Here is an 8,896-nt window from a genome sequence, read left to right on the forward strand (position 1 = left end):
AAAAAGAAACTCTAAATGAATATCCTGATAACCCCCTATTCGAACTCCCCTTAATTCTCTCCACCAAACTCTCTACCACTCAGACGTCTAATACAACTCAAACTCTTTCTTTCAGAGCCGAACAAAAATATTACCTACGCAGAGATTCGAACACAAGACCTTCAGCAAACTAACACTCCATTTAACCACCAGACCAACAGGCCCATCCTATTAAGTACCTACAAACTTTTAATTAAAAGCCTACTAGCTAGAAGTAGGGGTTAAGTCAAAAAAAATACCAAAGTTTGGCAAATGCCAAGCTTGAACTTAGGACCTCTTACACACACCCAGAACATTTAGCCACTAAAGCAGATACAAATTTTTGTTATATTTTCATAATAAAAAAAATAAGAATTTTGAGGCGTTACACATTTATAAAGTTAAGAAGTTAAAACAATTTTTAAAAAATCAACATACTCATTAATCATATACATATATTAGTCATGCGTAGAGGTGTTTATGTGCCAGGCTGGATTTATGCAAGGTATTTAGATCACTTTTTGAAGCTTGGGCTCGGTCCGACTCAAAAAATAGGCATACTTTTTTGTCCAAGCTCCCAATTTAAGAAAAGTAAACTCGGATTCGACCCGGTCCTATCATATTTTATTTTTTTAGATTAATTTTTTATTTAAAATTAATTTTTTTTAAAATATAGTACACTATATGTACTAAAAAAGGCTAAAATAATTTTTTTAGCACATTAAAAATACATTAAAAAGTATTTATATTTAAAAAATACTACCATAAATATAATAAATGTCTTATTATATTAAAAATACAAATAAATATAATAAATATTTTATTGTATTAAATATAATTTTTATATTTTGGGTCGAGTTATTTGGTTGGGTAAGTTATTTTAGGATTTGGGCAACGGGTTTAACTGTTATTAGATTAGCGATTTAATACAAATATAAATATAATAATTATTATTTAACATATATAATTAATATAATATTATTTTATAACATAATATTTGGGTCAGGATAGGGCTAAAAAAACTTATTCAAGGCCCGACCCATATAGAAAATGAGTCTTAAAATTTACCCAAACACATTTTTTGAGCGAGCCTTCGAGTTTGAGCGAGTGACCCAACCAATAAGTAGGTTTAATCATACGCAGATATTATATTATCGGGTACAAAATTCATTTAAATTAAATAAATTTAGATTTTGTAAAAATTTAAAAGATCAAAATTACTTTAAATAATATGAACTCAAGATATACGAGGTATGCATGTGATACATAATTTTGAGATTGTCATAAATAAGAATAATTGAGCACATTTAAGCTACAAAAGCTATTTTAGCATTAGAAAATAAAATGTTTTAGTGTTGTCTAGAAATAAAGCTGGATGACTTAACTAAATCAAAATTTTGATACTAATCATCATCCATAATTAATAAATCAAATGCAATTAATGATTGTAATTACATGGACCATATAGATATTTTAAATTTATCTCAATTATTTGAAATTTTTTAATATTTATACGATGATAATTATAATGAAAACTGTTATAATGGAAACTAAAATATTTTTAGCTATGAGATCAAAATATATTTTTTAAATCCTAAATTTATCATTTATCTATCTCATTAAAATAAAATAACTAACACTCAATTTTCTATTACAGTGCGAATAATGAAGAATAGATAAAAAAAAATCAGAAAAACGAAAGGATAAAATGAATTTCACAACTGTATTCAATTTCCTGCATAAAAAAAGTTTCATGAAACAATTCAATATATTGAACATATATCCGGTATATGTCCTATTAATTCGTAGGTGATCTTTTTACTAATGCCAAACAGTCGAGATATTCAATATATGAAATTGAATAATTATTTTCCATGAAAATTCGGCATACACATTAATTTCAATATTTATATTTATGGAGTTATGTATTTTATTTTTTGATTTTTTTTCTTCCGAGTTAAATTATGTTTTTAGCTTTCCACTTAAACTTTGATTAGTATAAGTTTTTCTAATATTAGTTTCTCACGAACTCTTATTAGTGTAAGTTATTTTAATATTATTTGACCTACGAATTTAACATATAAATAGGCCTTTTTTCAGCTTAGAAACGTAACCATTACACATTCAGATATTAACTTTTACAAGCTTTCAGAGAATTTTTCGTTTATGCTTTTTAGGGTTCTTATTTCGGGTTTTGGGGTTTAGTTTTATCTTCATATTTTGTACTCTTCGTTTTTGTTGTTTTGGTGAATTTATTTTTCCCTGTGATTTTTTATCCTCTTTGGAGAGGTTTTTCCACATAAAATATTTTTATTTGATCTTCTTAACTTCTTCATTATTTTACTTGTTCGTTGTTTAATCGGGTTTATCCCCAACCTGTTCAGAGATGACAACAACAATGTTTGATATTGATAAGTTCGATGACTTCACAAATTTCAATTAGTGGCAAGTTTGAATGACAACAATTTTGATTCAGAGTAATCTTGAGAAGGTCTTTACAGATAAGAAGCCTGTAGACATTGATAAATCAAAATGTGATAGTTTAGATAAAAAAAAGCTTTATTTATGATTCAATTATATCGAACAAATAATGTGTTGCAAAAGGTTTTGATGGAGAAAACAACATTCTCCTTATGGAAAAATTTAGAAACCCTCTCGAAGTTTCTAGCTAACTGATTGGTGTTGAAACAATGCCTATACACATTTTGCATGGACGGATGTGAGCACCTTAGAGGTCACAACAACCAATTCATTACTCTTTTGAATGATTTAAAAAATGTTGAGGTTCAGATTGACGATGAAGATCAGACTATGCTATTATTGTGCTCTTTACCCCTTTATACAAGTCTCTCTGGTAGAGATAATCTCTCATTTGAGGATGTGAAAGATCATCTATTGAATAAAGACAAACTCGGCAATAGGTTTGGTTCAGATGGGCAAGCCTCGATTTTGGTAGCATTAAGGAAGTGAAACAAAAGATGTCACTATTGTAAGAAGTTAGATCACGTCAATGAAGATTATTACAAACTATGAAATAAAAGGGCTGTTGAGAGCAACAAGGAAGATTTAGCTGGTGCTAATTTTGCCAATGACAAGGGTGTTGATTTCTTGTTGGTGTCAACAAGTGAAACCATCAAGGTTACGTCCAAGTGAATCCTAGATTCAAGGTGTTCTTTCAATATGTGTCCCAAAAAATACTAGTTTTGCACATACAGTTCAATTGAAGGTTAAGTTGAGTGCATGGGAAATGGTTCACCCAATAAGGTAACCGGTATTGGTATTGTTCAGATTAGAATGCATGATGAGACAATTAGGACACTGTCAGATGTCAAGCATGTGCCATACTTAAAGAAAAATCTAACCTCATTGGAAAATTTGGACTCGAAGGGTTGTAGAATTAACATTGAGTCAAGCGACATTAAAGTATCTTATAGGACTTTCATTTTGATGAAAGGTACAAAGATTGGCAATTTTTATGGTCTGGAAAGATCAATGGTGATTAGTGAAATTGTACTTCCCTCGTTTGTTAAGGATTCGACTCTTTTGAAGCGAAGACAACTTGGTCATAAAAGGGAAAAATGTATGATCATTTCACATAAGAGAAGTTCTCTTTTGGATGCAAGTTTTGAAAAGATAGGGCACTGTGTTCGTTGAAATCAGACCTGAGTCAATTTTGATTTGGCAATGCACAAGTCAAAGACTAGAAGTCTTTCAGCTTCTAAGCACAACTTCACCTCAGTTAATAACCTACATAGTTCGAGATATGCTCGTGACCAGCTTTGGCAAAAAAGGCATTATGGAAATAGAAGTCAATGTGGAGATTTGTGGAGTTATGCCTCATTCGTTTTTTCTTCTCCCAATTAAATTATGTGGAGATTTGTGGAGTTATGCCTTATATTTTGTGGAGTTATCCCTTAAACAGGTTTTCGAGACCTAAAACATACCCAGAGGCAGTGCGGGACAAAACTGAGAACATTTGATAAACTTTGGGCACCTTGGAAAATTTCCCTTACTTTGAAGTGTCACACGCCCGTGTGGCTTGGAACACGCCCGTGCAGTCACCCCGTGTCCAAGACTTGAGCATTCTGTTAAATTCACACGGCCAAGACACACGCCCGTGTTTCTAGCTCGTGTTCATTTAATAGACTTGCAATTTTAGATGCAGGGAATGCACGGCCATGCCACACGCCCATGGGTGTGGCCTGTGTATTACACACAACCTAAACACATGCCCTTGTGCCCAACCTTGTGGACCTTAATAGGCTATTTTCCAAGCCTTTGGTCACACCTTTTTATCACTTATACATATGATTATTAAATACAAAGTAAAACATGATTATACTTTTATAAACGGTCTTTGCAAAAACTTATTGCATGGAAACCTCATATCATTGGTTTCATACATGCTAGGTTATTTTCCATCTTGTATATGGTTTTCATGCCACTTTAATACATTCAAGATTGGCTCGTTCTTGTGACTCATTTCCAATTGGAATTCAACCATCGCATATGATTATAAACATGCATGAAAATTTGGTATGTCATAGCCTACTTCAAAACAAGCCGATCTTTATGACCATATACAAAAAGATAGAGTTATCTTTACATGCCTTCATTTGGCAAATCAAATGACACATATAACAAAATACACAAAAGACCTATACATGCCATTGAACAAATAGAAAATATCTTTATACCAAAGTTGATCTATTTTATAGTATGCTGACTCTCCAACCGTCTTCCAATCTTTACGAGTCCTCGAGCTCTGTGAGAGACAGGAAAAAAAGAGGGGTAAGCATTTTCATGCTTAGTAAGCTCAAATAACCGGAAAGTAAACTTACCAAGTAATTAGTATACAATCAAATTGGGTAATAAATTCAATGAGCATAGGATGGCTTCCCTATCACATACACTCAATCAATGAGTTAGTCACATAACAATGCACTATGAAAGTTATCTTAGATGAGCTCATCATTCAACCTCTCATTTTGTACATTTAAGTCATGTTAATATCATTGAGTTTCTAGGAATTCTCGATGGACTACCCATTAATCGTCAATTTGTATGAATGATCATTTCAAGTATGCACTCTCGCGAACCTCACATCTCATGGCAGGATTACCAGTCTAGGCTAAATCCCCCATTTTATGAACTCATAAGGTGATGTCGGGATTACTACTCCAGGCTAAATCCCTTATAACGACAAACACCTTTATTGAGCTCAAATCTGAATTACCAGTCCAGGCTAAATTCAGATCCTAATCGAATTACCCATCCGGGCTAAATCCATAATATACACATATTCTTCGGGAGGCTCGACCATTCAAAGGAACACCCGTCCAGGCTAGATCCTTTTATAAATGAGATCAACGGATTACCGGTCCGGGCTAAATCCTTACTACAACACATTACACATGTCAATCATGGTTTATCCATCGAATTCCCTTTTTAACCTCAACCGAGACATTTATCACAATTCATACTTAAACATGTATTTCATAAAATTTTGTGTTCTTAATAAATGAAATTATCATGCATTCATAAATCATATAATTAGGCAAATTGAATGTTTACTTTAAGTTATCCGAACTTACCTGGTATTCGTTTCGATGTCGTGTTTCGATTATTCTGAAACTTTTCGTTTTCCTCGATCGACCTCCGAAATTTGTTCCTCAGGGTCTATAACAATAAAAATAGATCATTAACACTCCACATTATACATTTCAAGTCTAAATTGCACCCCTAGTCCAAATGACTGTTTTGCCCCTAACCTTTCACATTTTTACGATTTAGTCTCTAGGCTCGTATAATGAAGCACATGTAATTTCTACCTTACTCAAGCCTAGCCAAACACTTTTCCCTCTTATGGTAGCCCACATTTTCCATTATTTTCACATTTCTACCACACATTTTACAACTTTTGCAAAAAGGTCCCTTTAGGGGTTTTTCATGAAAATCACCTAGGAAAAGTTGTTTAACACACATCAAACTTTCATATTCCTCCATAAAACATCAAAATAAAAGTAAATCATGCATGGGTAAATTTTTAAACATGAACCCTAGCATGAAATATGGGTAGAAATGGAGAGAGTAAGCTATCAGGATCTCAAAATTACAAAGAACATTAAAAACGGGGCTTGGGAGCACTTACTAATGAGCTTGAAAAGCCTGGAAACCCTAGCTATGGTGGATTAGGAATTTCTATTGGACAAGGGAGAAGAATGGCTGATTTTTGCCTTCTTTTTCCCATTTTATTTCATTAATATGCCAAATGACCAAAATGTCCTTAAGCCCTTTCTTTGAAATTTCATCCACGCAAGCCCATTTTTGTCTAAAAACTTAGAAATTAGGCAAATTGCTCCCCAAGACCTTCTATTTTATAATCTAAACCAATTTCATGCAAATTGTTCTAGAATCCAAGTTTTGCAATTTATTCAATTTAGTCCCTAATTTTCCAATTGGGCACTTACTCAAAGAATTCCTTCATGAAACTTTAGCACATGCATATTCTCATATTCTAAGCCTCTTAATAATCATAAAATAAAATATTTTGATGTCGAATTTGTGGTCCTGAAACTACTATTCCGACTAGGCCCTATTTTGGGATGTTACAGGTTATTTTAATATTATTTAACCTACGAATTTAGCTTATAAATAGACTTTTTTCCACCCTAAAAAAAGTAATCCATTATATATTTAAGTATTAGCTTTTACAAGATTTCAGAGGATTTTATGTTTACGTTTTTAGGGTTCTTATTTTGGGTTTTGAGGTTTAATTTTATCTCCATCTTTTGTACTCTTCGTTTTTACCGTTTTAGTGAAATTATCTTTACCCATAGTTTTTTATCTTCTTCGGAAGGATTTTTTCATGTAAAATATTTGTGTTCGATCTTTTCAATTTCTTTATTATTTTATTTATTCATGTTTACCCCAACAATATTTTTTATATAGGGAATTGCATATAAAAATAGAGTGTTGAATTTTTTATACAAAAAAAAATTGAGTGCTAGGTATTTATTTTAGTAAGATATGATAAATGATAAATTTAAAGCCTAGGAACATCTATTATAATCTAATGGTAAAAATATTTTAATTCTCATGTAATGATTGAGAATATTTTAATTCTCGTAATTCTTATAAGCACTCTTATTTAATTATCACCTATTTATATAATATAAGTTTTATTAAAAACATAATATTTTATTTAGTTTCATGGGTAAGGCTGACAAAAATTATGAAAAGGGATGTTAAAATTGGTGAATTAGATGCTCCTAATGCCTTAATTTCATATTTTATACTTAGGTGAGTATAGGAGAGCGAAAGGAGCAAGAAACGGGCCAAAAACAGAGAAAATAGGCCAAAGTACGAAATCAACACGGCCTGGACTTCCTCACACGGGTAGACCACACGGCCGTGTCAATTTGGCAGAATCGAAGCACGACTCACACGGGTAGAACACACGCCCGTGCCATTCTAACAGGCTCAAACACAACTTGAAGTAATCACACACGGGCATGTCCTTGCCGAGCCCAAGTTGAGTCCAATTCGGAAAAGGCTAATTTTAAGGGCTCTTAGGCATTCCAAGGCCTATAAATACACCCTAGAGGAGGAAGAAAGGAAGAGGCACAGGGAGAAAGGAAGGAACTACTCGAAGAAAGCCGATTGTTCCATCTCAAAAGCCAGATTCATAATCAAGACTGAAGATCTCCCTTCAATTTCCCTTCAGGAGTTTTGGGTTTTCTTTATGTTTTGTATTCATTACTCTTCTGAGATGTTTTCCTTTTTAGTTATAAACTAAATCCCCTAAATACCTAAGGGGAATGAAACCTAAGACGAATCTTGTTATTATTTTCTGAATTGTATGATAAATATTTAACTTGTTCTTAATTATGTGTTCTTAATTCTTGTTTTGATATCCCAGGATACTGATTCAAGATAAGCTCTTATTCAGAGGAGGAATAGACCCTGTCTAAGAGTACATTTGTCATAATTAAGCGGAGTTGATTGCGCGCCTAGAGATAGGGTGACAAGATTTTGCCGGATTAGGGTGAAACCTAATAGAGGGATCCATAGATCGAGTTAATGTAACCCTAGAGTGTTAATTAGACAAAAGTCTCAATTATTCAATCTAGGGATTAGATGTTATTAGTCTTGAATAGGGATAAGAACATAACTTAGGGATCTCTACGGAACAAGTTAAATGAATAAATCGTCCGATTCGGAGCCAGAATAACAAGTAAAGTCTAGGTGGATTTTTCCTTAGGTATTGTCTTAATTCAATCGTTTTCTAAAAGTAATCCCCCAATTCTACTTTCTGTGAATTCTTAGTTTAGATAATTAGTTAGTTAAAACAAAACCCCCTTATTTTTAGACTAGATAATAAAAAGATAGTCATTACTAGTACTTTTAGTTCCTTTGGGTTCGACAATCCGGTCTTGCTAAAACTATACTACTGTTCGATAGGTACACTTGCCTACATCGCAATAATAGTTAGTTTCAAGAACGATTAATTATAAATATTTAAAACCTATCACGAAATCACGCGATAAAATTGTCAAAGAAAAATGAAGATTATCTCATAATTTTATTACCCAAAAAGATTTGGTATTTGAAATTATTTCTTATATTTCAAAATTTTGATATAAATGAAAATGTTAATACTCAAAGTAAAATTTAAACATAAAAGTATTATACTAAAATCTCTCATTACTCATAAAAATTTTGCTAGGAAAAGGTTTTACCGTCGAACAATTTACCAATGAATCTCATCTTTGATTTTTAAAATTTATTAAACTTAATTAGTCTTGAATTTAATTTAGCTCGGTCCAACGATCATTTTCATTAATATGTATTTTGATAAAATATTAAAAATATTTTA

The sequence above is a fragment of the Gossypium hirsutum genome, chromosome A05 (genome assembly GCF_007990345.1).
Source record: "Gossypium hirsutum isolate 1008001.06 chromosome A05, Gossypium_hirsutum_v2.1, whole genome shotgun sequence".
NCBI classification, from domain to species: domain Eukaryota; kingdom Viridiplantae; phylum Streptophyta; class Magnoliopsida; order Malvales; family Malvaceae; genus Gossypium; species Gossypium hirsutum.